The sequence below is a fragment of the Acinonyx jubatus genome, chromosome A1 (assembly GCF_027475565.1).
Source record: "Acinonyx jubatus isolate Ajub_Pintada_27869175 chromosome A1, VMU_Ajub_asm_v1.0, whole genome shotgun sequence".
Lineage (NCBI taxonomy): Eukaryota > Metazoa > Chordata > Mammalia > Carnivora > Felidae > Acinonyx > Acinonyx jubatus.
In genome coordinates this window covers 207,040,560-207,057,660 of record NC_069380.1, presented here as the reverse complement: position 1 = coordinate 207,057,660, position 17,101 = coordinate 207,040,560, and positions in this window count along the sequence as shown.

The window sequence follows — 17,101 nt, the reverse complement described above, 5'->3', positions numbered from 1 at the left end:
GCCTCCCAGGAGAAACTAACAAGGAGAAGGGGAAGCAGGATAGGGAAGAGGCCAAGCAATGGAGGAGGCGTCAGGAAAAAGACTTTGGCGGCTACCCTGGAGCCCTCTTCTGGGCTGTTGAGGAGGTAAGGTTGGTTCAGACAGGAAGGTTGGTCCAGGTAGCTCTTTTTTTCTCCCATCTCCTTGTCTCTTCCCGGAGTCCTGGGCTCTAGATAAAAAGTTGCCACAGCCACCTGCGCGGGCTTTGGTTCTGGCTCACTTTTCATTCGTTTTATCAAACTCTTTCTGCCTTGGCATCCCTCACCGGAACCACAGATTTTGCATTTTGCTCTTTTCCATCTGCACCGGTAACCTGGCTCCCGATGTTGGAACCATGCATATTCTCTGCTTGCTTCCATGCGCTGCATCCCAGGCACGAGGTGCCTCCGCAGTTTCTATGCACCTTATGGGAGAGCCGAGGCTCAAAAACCTAACCCAACTCCAAGACGCTGTGCTTACATGAGCTTTTTTTTTTCTTTTTTAAATGTTTATTTTTATTTGAGACAGAGACAGAGTGCGAGGGGGAGGGAGACACAGAATCTGAAACGGCTCCAGGCTCTGAGCTGTCAGCACAGAGCCCATCCTGGGGCTTGAACTCACAAACCGTGAGAACATGACCTGAGCTGAAGTTGGACACTTAACCAATTTTGCCACCCAGGCATCCCCACGTGAGCTTTAAAAAAAAAAAATAGTTCATATTATTGAAGGAAAACCCCGGAATCTATTAAAATCTCTTGATATGTTTAAATTAAATAGAAATGTGGTGAGTTTCCCCCAATATTTTCATCTAAGGCAGCTTAAATGACTATGGTGGGGGAAACTGCCCTTTTAAAATTCAGTGCTCCATTTCTTTCATGTATCTCCATCATTGATAATGTAAAGTACCACATTTAACGGCACATTTAATGCCAGGGTTTGTGTATTCACATACAAATTTCATTCTCAGGCTTGGGGAAGATAATTGCCCCAGAGTCACACAGCTGGTAGGTGGAAAGGCTTAGGTGCAAATTTGGATCTCCTTGACTCCAAATCCATGCTCTTAACTGTTTCACTCAACTTTTGCCAGTAATTATATCTCCTGGGCTGAATGCCAAGACTTAAATCCATAGGGATTTGGGAGTAGAATGAGGAGAAAGAAAGTAGGTCTTTGGAAGTGCTTCGGAAATGGTTTCTACATATCTGGGCAGCATTCCATGACCAAAGGATCCCAAGTCCTTTACCACTTGTACTACAGTGTATTCATTCATTCAACAAATACAGAACACTTATTGTGTTAGGTACTCTTCTAGGCACTGGGTGTTTGTTAATGAACAAAACAGACCAAAAAAAAAAAAAAAAAAAAAAAAACAACCCTAAAACAAACAACAACAAAAAATACCTCTATGCTTGCTCACAGAGTTTACATTCTGGGATGCAGGAAGGAGGCTGAGAATGGTGGTAGGCAATAAAATACTAAAAACTAAGTAAATTTTGTAGTGCTCACTAGGGGGGAGGAGGGAAGCAAAGGAAAGGAAATTTGGAGTGCAATTTAAAATAGGATGGTCAGGGGCACCGGGGTGGCTCAATTGGTTAAGCGTCAGACTTCAGCGCAGGTCATGATCTCGTGGGTTGTGAGTTCAAGCCCCTTGTCGGGCTCTGTGCAGAAGGCTCAGAGCCTGGAGCCTACTTTGGATTCTGTGTCTCCTTCTCTCTGCCCCTCCCCGACCCATGCTCTGTCTCTCTCTATCAAAAATAAATAAACTTAAGAAAAATTCTTTTAAATAGGATGGTCAGGTTAGGCCTCCCTGAGAAAGTGACTTTTGAGCAGCCTTGGAGGAGGTGAGGAAGTTAGGCATGTAGCTATCTTGGGAAAGAGTGGAATAGGCATAGAAAAAGAACCAGTGCAAAGGCCCTGAGGCATGTCCAAGGAACAGTGACATGGCCAGTGTGGCTGGAAGTGAGGGTGATTAGAGATGATGACAGAGAAAAAACATTCACCAGAAAGTCCAGAAGTTTAGGGCACTATTTCATGTTCTGGTCTCTTGAAAAATCAGTAATGTATAAAGTCCTTGAGGTCTTTATGTACTTATCATTTTCAGGATTCCAAATGAAAAGACTAATGTAGTCCTGATGGTAATATATGGCAGCTTCTGTTGCTCATTAAGCCAGTCCCCTCCTACCCATCCAACCCCGACACCCACACTCGGTTTTTTCAAGAAAACTTTTTCAAGAAGCTGGAGTAATTGGAAACCAGAAGAGACAAAATTCCCCACGTCTCAGGCTATCTGCAGCTGCCACTTCTGCACGCCTTCTCTCCCTACAGAGCCGGAGCCTTCCCTTTCCCTGTGTACTCAGGGCTAGCCCCAAACCCATGCTGACCTTCTACAAGAAGACTCTTAGAGAACTTCCACTTTGTTCGTGAGACCCTTCCCCACCCTGGGCCCATTCTGTGTAACTTTCTTCCTTACACCTGATTTTTAGCTGTTGACCTGGTACCCCACCTCCTCTAGGACTCAGGGCATGCCTTGGTATTGTCAGCCCCCAGCCTGGCACATGTTCAACATGCCAGCCTGCTCGGAAGTCACAGTGACCTGTCCACCTATGGGGACTAGCCTTTCTCTGGGGACTGGGGCTCCCACCTGAGGTCTGGGGAACCGGTTTGCGGAACTGGTCTTCCACGATGCCTTCTAACTTATTGCTGCCATGTCACCTTCCTTCTTCACTGTGAATGCCTATCCATGATGATATACCCGAAAGGCCTACAGCAGAGTTGAGGGGAGGCATGCAAAGTGTAGCAGAGAGCGGCTACTTGCCACTGCTGACCTCTGTCCAGCCGTCACACCCTTGGGTGCTCAGATCCTCCTAAGGCAAGCTCGAGGGGAGGGGCGAGGGGCATTGGCCAAGGGAAATCTGAAACCTGTGAGCCGAATAGGGAGTCCTGGGAGTACTAGATCAGATGGACTTCAAGTCCTACCTGTCGTCTACATTTGTGGCAGAATTGTTTTAGTTATTGCTACAATTAATATATAGAAAGCATTAGCTTTTTAATTCCAAAACTCACACATGCTTATATATTTTTTTGAGGTTTATTTATTTTGAGAGAGAGAAAGCACGCAAGCAGGGGAGGGGCAGACAGAAAGAGAGAGAATCCAAGCAGGCTCCACACTATCAGTACAGAGCGCAGTGCGGGGCTTGAACTCATGAACCGTGAGACCGTGACCTGAGCCCAGATCAAGAGAGTCGGGCGCTTAACTGACTGGGCCACCCAGGCGTCCCTCACACATGCTTATTTTTAAGAATTCACATAATCCTGAATCTTATAGGCACTCCCTGCACCCTATTCTGATCCTTCCTCAATCCCAGCCCCACTCCCAGTCCCAGACTATTGTTAAGAGTTTGGTATATATCATTCCATATATTTTTCCTATGCAGATGCCAAGTCATAAAGTTTATCTATTATATACACTGTTCTGCAACTTGTCTTGTTTTTTAAACTGAACAGTATACTGTAGAGCCATTTGTAGCCGTACATCTGGGAAATATTAACACATGCAACCATGTCATGTTTTTAACAGCTGCTTGATTCTATAGTATAAACATATCATGGAATCAAGTAGCCTTTATTTGCTTAATTAGTATCCTATTGATGGATATCAGAGGGGTTTTCCTTTTATTTATTTATTTGCTAGTACAAACAATACTGCAGTGCACATTCTTTTAAATGTAACTTTGAACAGACGCATGAGTAGTTATATAGAATAAATTCCTAGAAGTGAGATTACGGGACAGCAACTGCCAAATTGCCTTCCAAAGAGTCTATTTACCCTCCTGCCAACAGTGTATCAGTAAGTGAGAAGATTAGGATTGTAAATATTTTTTACAAAGTACTTTTTCCAAGAAAGGGAGGCAGAATTGCAGTTGGGAGCTAACGGCATTAAGCAGGAAAGCACCAAAGTGTATCAAATCTCAGGGACAGGATGAGCCCATGATGAGCAAATGAGTAACAAAATCAGGGACCAAGAGAGATACCAGGTAAGATGCAAGTTTGGGTTTGGTCTAGTTTCTTGAGGGGAATGGAGAATTCCAACTTGTGCCATAGAGGTGGTTATGTGTTTAAAGGAGTCCTGCCAGTCTGGACAGGTGTGACTGCAAATCCCACCGTCCTGAGTTCAGGTCATCCATTTTATTTATCTTAACTTATTGGTAGGGGGCAAAGCAGAGCTTTCTGCTTCCTGTGGCCCCATAGAGGTGACACTGGCACGTGTCAGCCTAGATTGTTTACAAAACACATTAGCCCCACTGCTACTCTCCCCGGAGGGAACGTGACACACAGCCAAGGTCACAGTTTCAGTCTGGAGTTAGAGCTGCCTATGAACACCACCCAGCATTTGGAGTCCTACACAGGAAGAAGGCAAAACCATAAGACGAGAGAGGTCAGAGACTTGAGGTTGAATCCCAGATCTGCTACTTAACAGCTGGGTGGCAAGTCACTTAGGTTCTCTGTGTCCTTTTCTTTAGAAAACCAGACCTCAAAGGATTGTGAAGATGAAACAAGATGTAAAACACCTGACACAATGGCTGGCCAGTAGCACCTGCTCATATCACCTGTTTTGGAGGAACACTATCCAGGGTATCCTTTGGACCACAGAATTAGATGCCACATTTGAGAACCTAGGAGAAAATATGGAAATCTGAATGATACTCTCCACAATTTACTCTCCACGATAGTGAATCCAACCTTAGATTCCTGAGCATCAGAGGAAAAGTAGAATTTTCAGCGTTTAACCAAGGGCTTTGCAACAATGACTCCAAACAAGCACAAGAAAAATCCAACTTGGATATCTTGTTTGTTTGTTTGTTTGTTTTTAGTGGATTTTATGGAGGAAAAGATTTAAATAAATGAAAAGCTTATTCCAGTACAACACTCTCTAAAATGACTCTAAGGAAAAGGCAGCAAGTAGAGATCTCTTGGCAGTATTTACTTCCCTTGACATTAATTTACATAACATGAAATTGATTTCAAAATATTTTCCCAAATATTTACCCAAAATCATTAAAGGCAAACACAGCTAATGTTTGTGTAAAAAGTCACCTCTTTCTTACAAGTTTTGGACCTTCATAAAGATATTTTTATACAAAAAATAAAGAAGCTGGCATTAACTGGCCAATATTTTAGCAAAAGAGTCAGAAAGATCGTGGGTAAATTCAGGAGTTCTTTTCCCCCTTTAGTTGGTACACACTGTAAGAGGTAAATGATTTCTAAGATTTACCACCAGAGGGCACTGATGCAAAAGTGAGTCACAAAGAGTGTGTTTAGTCTTTTATCACCAAAATGCTGCCCTTTAAACAAAATGCCCCCTTTATTTGAGCAAACCTTTGAATACAAATATCTCACACTAGCATTTACTGAAAGTAGAATGTCTAAATACATGCAAATACACAAACACAAATTATTCCAGTCTAGTATTCTTAAGTGTTGTTAATGTCTTGTTAAAATTAGAAGGTGCAGGAGCGCCTGGGTGGCTCAGTCAGTTAGGTTTCCAGTTCTTGATTTCTACTCAGGTCATGAGCTCGCAGTTCGTGGGATGGAGCCCTGCATCTGGCTCCGTGCTAAGCTCATGGACCCTGCTTGGGATTCTCTCTTTCCCTCTCTTGGCCCCTACCTGCTCACATTTGCTCTCTCTCACTCCCTCTCAAAATAAATGAATAAACTTAAAAAAAAAGTAGAAGTCCATAACATTAAAAATAGGGTGGAAACAAAAACATGTTCAGAATGATCAGGCACTTATCTCTCGAGCTCATTTCTGCATTCCTCCACTTCTCACTGCTTATACCACTCCTTTGGGCTTAGTGCCTAATAAACTCCAGTGTAGTATGCGTTTGAATCCCAGCTTTACCACATAAGAACATCTCCAAGCCTCAGTTTTCTCACCTGTAAAATGGGAATAGTAATGCTTACCTTGCAGAGCTTTGGTAAGGTATAAGAGATTATGCTTACAATAAAGTCCCTAGCACATTCTGGGTGCCTAATTCTTTTACTAGGATTATATATGAGATTTACACACACAAAGAAGTACTATTATTAGTCCTATATTATGGACATGAAAACTAAGGTTAAATAACGTGACAGATGTCACAGAGCTAGTAAGTAGCAAAGAGGTTGACAAAGCTCATATTATTTTCATTTACTTTCCACACTGCTTCCCCTTGGAGGATGGAGGGTGAGTGGGTGGGTATTGCGTATTATGCTTCTTTGTACCTCCAAAGCTGACAAACATAGTTGGTACTCACATGCCTGATGGTGATGAATATGCAACTTCTTTAAAAAATGAGACAGGGGCACTTGGGTGGCTCAGTCGGTTAAGCGTCCAGCTTCAGCTCAGGTCATGATCCCACGGTTCATGAGTTCGAGCCCCACATCGGGTTCCATGCTGACAGCTCAGAGCCTGGAGCCTGCTTCAGATTCTGTGTCTCCCTCTCTCTCTGCCCCTCCCCTGCTCATACTCTGCCACTCTCTCTCTCTCCCTCTCTCTCTCAAAAATAAACATTAAAAAATTTTTTAAAAATACAATTTGCTCTGACAAATCAAAATAACTTTACCAAAGTGATGTATTGTTATTATTATTATTATCATCATTATCATTATGATTAAATGCATCACTGATTTGGCAGATTGTAGGGTAATGATATACAGAGACTATAATTCAGTCTAAAACATGCTAACTTTCCAGGAAAGAGAAAGAAGGGAGGCCACGCTGGTGCCCAGGTAGTTCAGGGTTTTTGAGGAGAGAGAGAAGCTAGGCCTGTGCAGGTAGAGAAACCAAGGGGAGCACTGAGACACATGTAAGCTGGTCTGGGGCCCAGCAGGTAGCCACACCTGGATCAACGACATCCCCCCAGCAAGACCAAAAGAGTGGTGTGAACCCAAAGTGGCTTCATCCCTGAAGCCAGCGAGAAAGATGTAATCACCTTTTGCCCCTGGTCTCTGTGTGTTTATCCCTGCCTCTGCCCCCATCATGATTCCTTGCAATCAAAGACCATGTCGAGCCCATCAGTATATTCCCAATGCTAGGCCTAATAGCTTGCTCAGGAACTCTCTGTAGCCTGAAAAATTAAAGGCCCAGCACTCACCACCACCACCACAGGAAGAGGCTTTTGCCAGCATCTGTCCTGCAGCATCAACATCAAGGGCTTTTAGCTACAGCACCCTCAGAGCTCTCCTCAGAGCTCTGGGACCAGTGTTGTCTTGCAGTAAGAAGCACGGGCCTGCTGCTGCTACAGCAAGCCAGACAGAAGCTAATTACAGCAACTTGAACCCGCCATGACTAACATGCTTATTTAATTTCAGATGTTTCTTTGTTGACCCACAGAAATCAAATGCAGCAGCCTCATAGGCCAGGGCCCCACCACGGCCTGAGGAGCCATGTCTGTGTGCACATCAATTACATAGGCCCCACCTGGGCAGGGATTGGCTCTCACGGTGATACCTGGAACAGAACCCACTCTGGAAAGATGTCAGCTCTTTAGGGAATGTGGTTCACCTTTGGCAGCAAATGAAAGGCATGAAGTTGGTCACAGAAGGCGCTTGGCCAGTGAGGGCTCTCCAGCATGAAGGCTAATTTGCAGAAGTAATAAAATAGCTAATTCATTTATCAGGAATCTACTATGCATCATGTCCTTTATGTACATTATCACATCTATTCCCCAATCCTTATGAGACTGATAGAACTCTTCCAATCTCACAAGTGAAACAATTGAGTCTCTGAGAGGTTAAATAGCTTCCCATGGCCATATGTGAAAATATTACTGGTAACAAATATTTATTGGGTACCCACTATAATTCTGAGCTGAGCGCTTAATGTAGTACCATTTAGTCCTCATACTAATCCTATGAAGTAAAGATTATTTTAACCCCATTTTTCAGATGAGGAAGCGGAGGCTCAGGGAGATTATGTAGTTTATCTAGGGAATAAGGATTTCACCATACACAGTCTTACTCTACAACTCAAGCCTGAAATCACTGGGCTATGCCGGCTCCCTGGGCTAGGCTTCCTCAGATCATAAGATGTGAAACTAAGATTCAAATTCAATGTGTCTGGCTTCAAAGCCCATTCTACCTTCTGGCTCAAGATTACACAATTCTCCAAATGAGGCTCTAGTCTAAGAAGCAGCATTGCCCCATTTAAATACTGACATATTGACACAGGCTACTCTGACCCAAGGGTAGTCAAAGAGAATTGAAAGTGGAAGCATCTAGGGGTGCCAGGTGGCTCAGTCGGTTAAGTGTCCGACTTCAGCTCAGGTCATGATCTCACCTTTTGTGAATTCAAGCGCCGTGTCAGGCCCAGTGCTGACAGCTCAGAGCCTGGAGCCTGCTTCGGATTCTGTGTCTCCCTCTGTCTCCACCCCTCCTCTGATCTCTCTCTCTCGCAAAAATAAACATTAAAAAAAAACTTAAAATGGAGGCATCTAGAAGGAGAAAGGAATCGTAAGGGACAGACTGAAGCTGGACGTTAAGGCCCATTGCCCAAATCAGCAGCCAAGTATCCCCATTACAGTCAGAAGTAGGTGCAGTCAACATCGGCATGCGAGGCCATCTGTACATGGGAATTTGGATCAGGCTTGGAATGATGCTCACGACCACTAATATTTACTGAGCTCCAGCCAGGTACCAGACATGGTTCTAGGCCACTACATGCATTCTCTCACCTCTTATATCCCCATTTTACATACAAGATAACTGAGGCTCAGAGGCCTAGAAGACCTGCCCAAGGTGAATCATGTAGGAAGGAAGAGGCAACACCAGTACCCCGATCCCAGTCACCCTAGAGCCCCCAAGCTGAGCTCTTCCTGCCACTAACATCACTAGGGGGTGCGCTAATTCAATGCCTCATTTAACTAGGTTTCATCATCTACAAAATGAGCTCATAAGTTCCTCTCCTCTTAATAGGGAGTGAATGTTTTAAGCCAGTTTAAAAAAAAAAATCTTCCAAATGCTTTAAAATTTTCCAAGCTGTCATTAAATGAATCTACCTATCACAGAAAGGATGCAAGACCCTTAAAAAAGACAGTGACAGGGGCGCCTGGGTGGCTCAGTTGGTTGAGCGTCCGACTTTGGCTCAGGTCATGATCTCACAGTTTGTGGGTTTGAGCCCCGTGTCAGGCTCTGTGCTGACAGCTCGGAGCCTGGAGGCTGCTTCGAATTCTGTGTCTCCCTCTCTCTCTGCCTCTCTCCTGCTCACACTCTGTCTCTCTCTCTCTCAAAAATAAGTAAGCATGAAAAAAAAAAGTGACAACATCAAAACCAGGTACAGTTCCAGTGTTTACTGTAATCAAATAAGCCCATAAAACCGGAAATGGAACTGTATCACATCTCATTAAAATGCTAGTTACACACACACACACACACCTTTACTAGCCTATAATTTATGGCAAGTCCTTTCTGCAAGGAGGTGGGCAGGTCTATATGCACTGAGCAATGTCAAGTTAAATTCCAACATTATAGCTCCCCTACCTCTATAAGCTGTTTCTGCCCAGTGTATTAGAGAGTTTCTAAAGAAATCCCTAAAAGATTCAACAGGACTAGGAACAGATCTCACAGCTTCATTGCTACTCCAACACAGTCATTAGTCATGAGTCACACAGAACAATGTAGAAGTTATCCTAGAACTTCCCCGTCATGAGGCAGAAAGGACTCTTTCTCCTCCACAGCTTTTCCCCCATCGTAAGAAAAACCACAAAAGGTTCGTGTTGGTTTTGATACTTTCACTTGAACCCAGGCAACTCATTTTAATTCATGTTTGCCTCAGAGTCACAATATCAAGACCAAAAAAAAAAAAATGCTAGCAAGTATTTCTTCAAAAATATTCATTTCTGCATGTTTTCACATAGCACTAGAATCTTACTACGATTGTCACAAATTGGTACTAAAGACCACATATTTAGCAGTTCTGTGTGATGGGTTTATTACTCTATACGCTGCTAAGTCCCTAGAGAGTGTCACTTAATTAAATGCAAAGAAGTCTTCCTGGATAGATTTCTAATTTACCGTTTCTATGCCAAGTCTCAGAGGTCTCATTTCCTTTCAGAAAATTCTACTGCCACAAAAAGAGAGAATAGTGAAATCAAATGACTACTACATCTTGTAAGACTGAGACCTGCTTGTATCTGAACTATGGATTTAGGGCATGGGTCAAAAGAACACTCTTTCAAAAGGGAAAACCTCTTTCTTCCATCGACTTGAGGACCTCTCACATGCCAGCAAATGCCCAACGGTAGCATTCTTTGCTTCTAAAAATCCATATAGATTTTGCAAGATTATTGGAACTGAAGTATTTAAAATCCTTACCAACATGTTTCTCCACTCTAGCTACCATCTTGGCAGAAATTCTTATAAAATGAATGAAAAAAGTCAGTGTAGAGACCTTATAAAAATATTCAAGGCTTGTCATGGAAGAATGCATGTGGCATTGTTAAGTCGTAGGGACAGTTCCAGCTTCTGGTCCTCCTGTCAGGTTTCCTCATCTCTGAACAAGCTAACAAGAATGTCTCTGCGGTGCAGTGTTAGACAGCTTAAAACAGAACATGAACCCTATTCCCTGTCTCACCCACATCTATTCTGCCCCAGGCATAGTTTACCTTAGTCTGAGGGAATGAAAGATTTGGTATTTCTTTTTTTTTTTAATTTTTTAAAAAGTTTTTTGCTTATTTTTGAGAGACAGAGAGAGACAGAATGCAAGCAGGAGAAAAGCACGGAGAGAGGGAGAAAGAATCCAAGCAGGCTCCAGGCTCTGTGCTGTCAGCACAGACCCCAACCACAGGGCTCAAACCCACGAACCATGAGATCATGACCTGAGCCAAAGTAGGTCGCTTAACTGACTGAGCCACCCAGGGACCCCAGATTTAGCATTTCAAAAGACATCTTTAATAGAACAAAAGTTTGTCTGTTGGGCATTCAGTCAACCAGAGTGCTTTATGAAAACTAGCCTGTCTATGAATGTGTAATGATTATCATTGTTTAAAGTGATAATTTTGATTATCATTGTTTAAAGTGACAATTTTGAGGTCCTATGATCCTGCTGCATCAGCCAGCAGTCACTCAGTGTCTGTGTCCTGTGGATTCTGTTTTCACAGTAATTCTAACTTCTCATCCTCTCTGTTTTCACCCCCTTCCTCAAATGAGGACTCTCCCCCCTCACCCAGTCTGCCATCATCATCCCCTAACTGATGTTCTCACCGATCTGTCCCACGCATCACATACTGCCATGTTATTCATCCTAGAGAACAGGTCCAGTTGTCATTCCTCTATTCAAAAACCCTCAGCATCCCCCTGCTGCCCACCACGCTGTGATCTGCCGTTGCGTCGTCTCCACAAGATGATCCCCCACATCCACCTTTCCAAATTTATCCTCCAGTGGCCACCATTACATAGTTTCCTGTGTTTCCTTCCACCCTTTACTCCTGAGATTGCAAATCACCTTCCTGCTCCCACGTCTGCCTGTCAGAACCCTACCCCTCCCCACAAATACACACCACATATGATCTCCTCCTCCTCTGAATCCCCTTGCCCTTTGCACTTTTCTGAAGATGACACACCCTGCCCAGCATGTGAGCTACTTGTGAACTTGCCCTAATCACAAATACCTTACCGCGTCCCATGCAAATTTGTGTTCTTACAATGCTTAGTACAGGGGACTAAGCACACACCGAATATTTGGGAAATATCAGTGGGCACTATGGATCGATAATGTGTCCCCCCAAATCCATCTGTTGAAGTCTTAATCACCAGTATGATGATACTTGGAGGTAGGACCTTTGGGAGGTGATTAGGTCGTAAGGGTAGAGCCCTTATGAATGGGATTACTGCTCTTATAAGAAGAGACACCACACGAGAGATGATAGCTCTCTGTCCTCTGTGTGAAGACATAGCAAGAAGGCAGACCTGGAAGCAGGTTCTCACCATACACCAGATCAGGTGGTGTCTTGATCTCAGACTTCTAGGCTCTAGAACTGTGAGAAATAAATTTCTGTTGTGTAAGCCACTCAATCTACGGCATTTTGTTACAGCAGCCCAAACTGACTAAGACAGTGGGTACATCCGTGCAAGCAAACAATATACATTCATTTTGCTTACAAAGATACTTAGAATTTTAAAAATTTCATACTTGTTAATAAAGAATTTTAAAACAAAGTGCTGTGCTAAAAGGCTTAAAAGTATATGATACCATGCAAAATAAATAAGATGTTTTGATCAACTGAGCCACCTTGCCATAAGTGAGCGAGAGCCTGTGGGTTTGACAGTTCTAATGTATAATATTGTGAATGCTGATATTTAATATATCCCAATGATCTGAAGCCAGCCTTATGTTTCCATCTCCACTCCTTGTCCTTTTCCTCTATGTAGTTTCTTTATAGGCTTTTTTTTTTTTTTAACGCAAGTTGGTACTGAATTTTTGGCACTTAAAAACCTATCACTTTAAAAAGGGAGCTCAAAAAGTAATAAGCAGATCCAGATTTGGGTTCAGTGCCCAAAATAAAATGCAATTTCTCCACTTTAATCAGATCCAACCAAATGGCCAGTCCAATATGCAACATATGTCCAGCCAACTGGTTGGAGTCCATGCATTTGGTTCCTTCTGCAGATTAATGAGATTATGGCATTGTTTAAAAGAGGCAGAAAATGCTAATTTGACATCTACCATGATATACTTTACAGTTTAGGGGGTTTCTGCATTTTAAGACATTTTTAATTACTTTGGTATGCTGTGCCAATGAGGACCATATGCCTGTTCTTGTGCCTCCACGGCTGTCTCCATAGTCACCTGCACATTCCCAGGCAGTGCAGACTGTCAAGAACTTGTTTATCACAGCCTCTATCTAGAAGAATCAAAGGGCAGCCTTCTCCCTCCACTTAGGCATGCGCTTTCTGGTTAAAGCTGTTTCCGAAGAAAATAAAAGTCACCTCATATGCAGAGCTAAAGAATTAACTGACCTGTAACAAAAACTTTGTTCAAAAGTTACCTTTTTCAAAAGGTACATTCCTCTGTGACTTGGAAAAGCTATGGAATTTTACTCATACAATGAACATTATCTACATTTTTTTTTAAAAAAATCATCTGTGGTTCTGCAATTTGTTACTGGGCTTCATGCTATAAGCTAACCCAGAAGTTTGCTGGGGATGATTGATGTGACATGTGTTAACATATAGGATATTATTTCATCCTTTGCAAAGGCTTCTGAATATTCTCAGAAGCTTTAGCAAAGCAGAACTGTACCTCCCTCTTTCGATCCTCAGGGAAGCCTCTTCCGATAATCATCACCTTGTACACTGATGGACTTCACACGGACAGAGTGCTCAGGATGAAGTTCTGTACTACTTATCTCTCCAAAGCTTTCCTAAAAGCATATTTGAAGCTGAGGATTAGAATCCCCCCCGCCCCCCACAAAAAAAAAAAACTATGCAAAGTAATTAATGAATAATAATGGTAGCTTGACACTATGAAATACCTACTATGTGCCACATACTCTAACTCATTCAACCTCATAATCATACTGTGAGACAGATACTATTATTACTTCTTTCTTACAGATAAGGAAGGGGGGGGCACAGAAATGTTACATAATTTGCCCAAGGTCACCTACCTAGAAAGTGTGAGATTCAGGATTTGAACTCTGGAAGAGACTGCACCCTCACCCACTACACTATACTGAGAAAAAAAAAAAAAGAAGAAGAACAAAGACAAGCATCCTGCTGAAAATATAAAGACGGAGAGAACAAGCTGATTTTTCCAAATTCTCCTGAGCAATTATTGAAAACATTTTGTTTACCATGAAAGCGATTTAACATTTGGGGTTCCAAAATACGAAATAATGGCATGCGGATTTAGTTAAACATTGGCAAAATGGGAGCCGTCTACTGAGGAGGTACACGGTAAAAACAGTGCACAAGCATACGCACCTCGAATCCACCCAAGAACACGAATGGCAGCGAAGAGAACATGAGCATCTCGTCCTCTTCACCCCCCCGCAAAAACCTCCTCTTTCAAGGTGGGAATCTGGTTCTTCTTCTCATGTTTTAGGAAGGCAGCGAAAGACGCCCAGATGTAGCTTCCCCACCACCTGCAGGCAGTCAGGTTGTTTCTTGTACTGATGTGTAATGGACAGAAATGTCAGCCCCAGGAACAGGGGTGGAAAGCAGTCAAGAGGCAGTCAAGAAGCTGTCATAGAACTGTTCCTTGGTGCCAGCAAATGTTGCTTGGTCCCCAGGCTAAGACACACCCTCTTCTGGGCCATTGCAGGTTCTGGGGAAATATTAAAAAAAAAAAAAGGGAAAGCCTGTGAGGGGCTGGGAGTAGGGAGAGGATATTGGTAGAAAACCACAAATAAGTCACCACCTTTTCTTCTCCAGTTTGTGGAAGTGTTTTCTGATAACATGGGATGAGTTTCTGAATTAGATGGAATCTCATTTCCAACCCCAAGTTACCACTTTCTAGTCATGCAACATTGGATAAGTCCCTTAACCTGTTCCTACTTTATTTAAGCCACCACTGCCTTCATCCTCTGTCGGGTTGCCTTAAAAGCAAGTCCAAGCTTATTATTTATTTATTTTTAAATGTTTATTTATTTATTTTAAGAGCCAGAGAGGGCCAAAGAGAGAGGGAGAGAGGATCCCAAGCAGAATCCATGCTGTCAGCACAGAGCCTGACCCGGGGCTCGAACTCACAAACTGTGAGATCATGACCTAAGCCAAATCAAGAGTCAGACACTTAACCAACTGAGCCATCCAGGCACCCTAAGTGTAAGGTTTTCATGATAATACTTAATATCTGGTCACTGCTTAACTCTCCAGCCTTATTTCTCCTCAAAATCTGTATTCCAGCCAGAATTAACTCTCAAGGATCATGGTAGTTCTCACCTCTGGCCTTTGCATATCCTGTTCCCTGGAAACACTTTCCTTCCCCTTTGTTGTATCCCTAGAGCCCAGCACAGTGTTCAGCACATAGCAAGAAAGTGATAAATATGGTTGACTGAATGAATAAACAAACCTCTCTGAATCTCCATTTCTCCATCTGTAAAATTGGGGGAAACAATATTCATCTAAATAAGCATGTGAAAAGTCAGTGAAATAGCATGTACAAAGCACTTGACACATGGTAGGAGTCAATAAATGATAGCTATGTATATCCAGTACACAGCTTCATGGTTGCGATCACCCTTTAGGTCTAAAAGAAAAAAGAATGTGCATTCAGCAGGTTGCTCACACCCCAGCTCAGAAATATCACTATCATTTTGCTTAAAAATCTCTAGAGGGGCGCCTGGGTGGCTCAGTTGCTTAAGCGTCTGACTTCAGCTCAGGTTATGATCTCACAGTTCATGGATTGAAGCCCGGCATCGGGCTTTCTGCTGTCAGCATAGAGCCCACTTCAGATCCTCTGTCTTCCTCTCTCTCTGCCCCTCCCCTGCTCTCTCTCTCTCTCAAAAATAAATAAATATTTTTAAAAATCTCTACAGAGGAAACCACACCTCTCCCTTTAGCAAATACCTGTTTCACAGGCCCTGTTCAGTCAACCAGTCAATAAGTATGTATCAATTATCAACATATGCTAGATATTCAGCTACACTTTCCATGTGCTTATTTGATATCCAGAATAACAAAACATTTCCAAAAGCAGTTATTCGTGGCCTTTTTCACCTATTCTCCCTCTTGCTCTTTTGCGCGCTCTCGCTCTCTCTCTCTCTCTCACTCTCTCTCTCTCTCTCTCTGTCACACACACACACACACACACACACACAGAGTCTCCAGAACACAAAAAGTTTTCAAAGGACAGAGCCAGTCACCATCCACTGAGGCCTCACCCAGTGCCAGCTAGAAATATTCAGCTGAGGCAGAGGGACAAAGAGAGATGGACAGGAGAGGAGCCATGCCCTTTGGGAGTTCGCAGGCTCCAGGTAGGAACAAACATAAACAAATAACCAGTGTAGTAGTAAAGAGACTGTGGAAAATGCAGGGTAATACTGCGGGAGCCCAGAGGAGGGAGCTAGAGCACAACCACAACCTAGGCAGACCTTAAAATGGACTTAGAAGCAGGATTTCTATTTCTGACAGGATGACTCTGTTGGCTACACCTTCAGCCCAGTTGCTCTCATTCTGTCCTCTGTGAAGATGGAGAACACTTCATCAGCATCTTCCTCAGAATAAGGGCCTTAATCCATCATAAAGGCCAGCTCTCACGAACACGGAAGTCAGCAAGGACACGGTCCTGGTCTGAATATTTCTCTGTCACAGGTCTACAAGACGGGACTTGGAATCTGTCCAGGTGAATTAACAGGAGCTTTCTGGACACTTGTTATTCTATCCTTTCATAGATAAGCTCTTTGTAGGTGGTTGTGCGAATATATCACTCTGTTTGTTTCCTCTGAGGGCTACTTTAAGTGCTAACTTGGTCTTCAACCCCCATGTATTTTATTCTGTGTTTTGAAAAATAGGGCCCCACCAAGATTTAGAATCATTATTAAATAAAAAGAAAAAAGTATGAGTTACAAGTGCAGTAAAACTCATTTTTCTGTCTTACTAACGAGAAGGGACACATTTCTTTCTGTTCTGAGCATGCTTTCGGAGGAAGGCACATGGAGAATCTATTGCCAGAGACAGCCTTAGGAACAGGTGGCAGAACAGTCTTCGAACAGCTGTGAGCTGGGTACTCAGAAAGGCGTCTTTGACCAACTCTCTCTTCCACAAGCTCTGCTCTGGACACCAGAGTCCCCACCAAGGGGAGCCTCCCAAGATATCACTGTTATCAAGGAAGGATAACCTTGTTTTTAGTTCACAGGGGACAACATTCCTGATAGCTACTAAATACCACCCACACCATATCCAGATAATCAGGGGCTAGGAAACAGGCTGTTAAAACGTAAGCAGAGGGATATGTGGGCAGCATGGAGCGCCCTCAGCTCAGATGGGCTGGAGGTACAAGGACGCTGGTCCCTGGAGGAGAGCATTCGTTTGCTAGGGCTGCCATAACAGGATGCCACAGACTGGATGGCTTAAACAACAGAGATTTATTTTTTCACGATTCTGGAGACT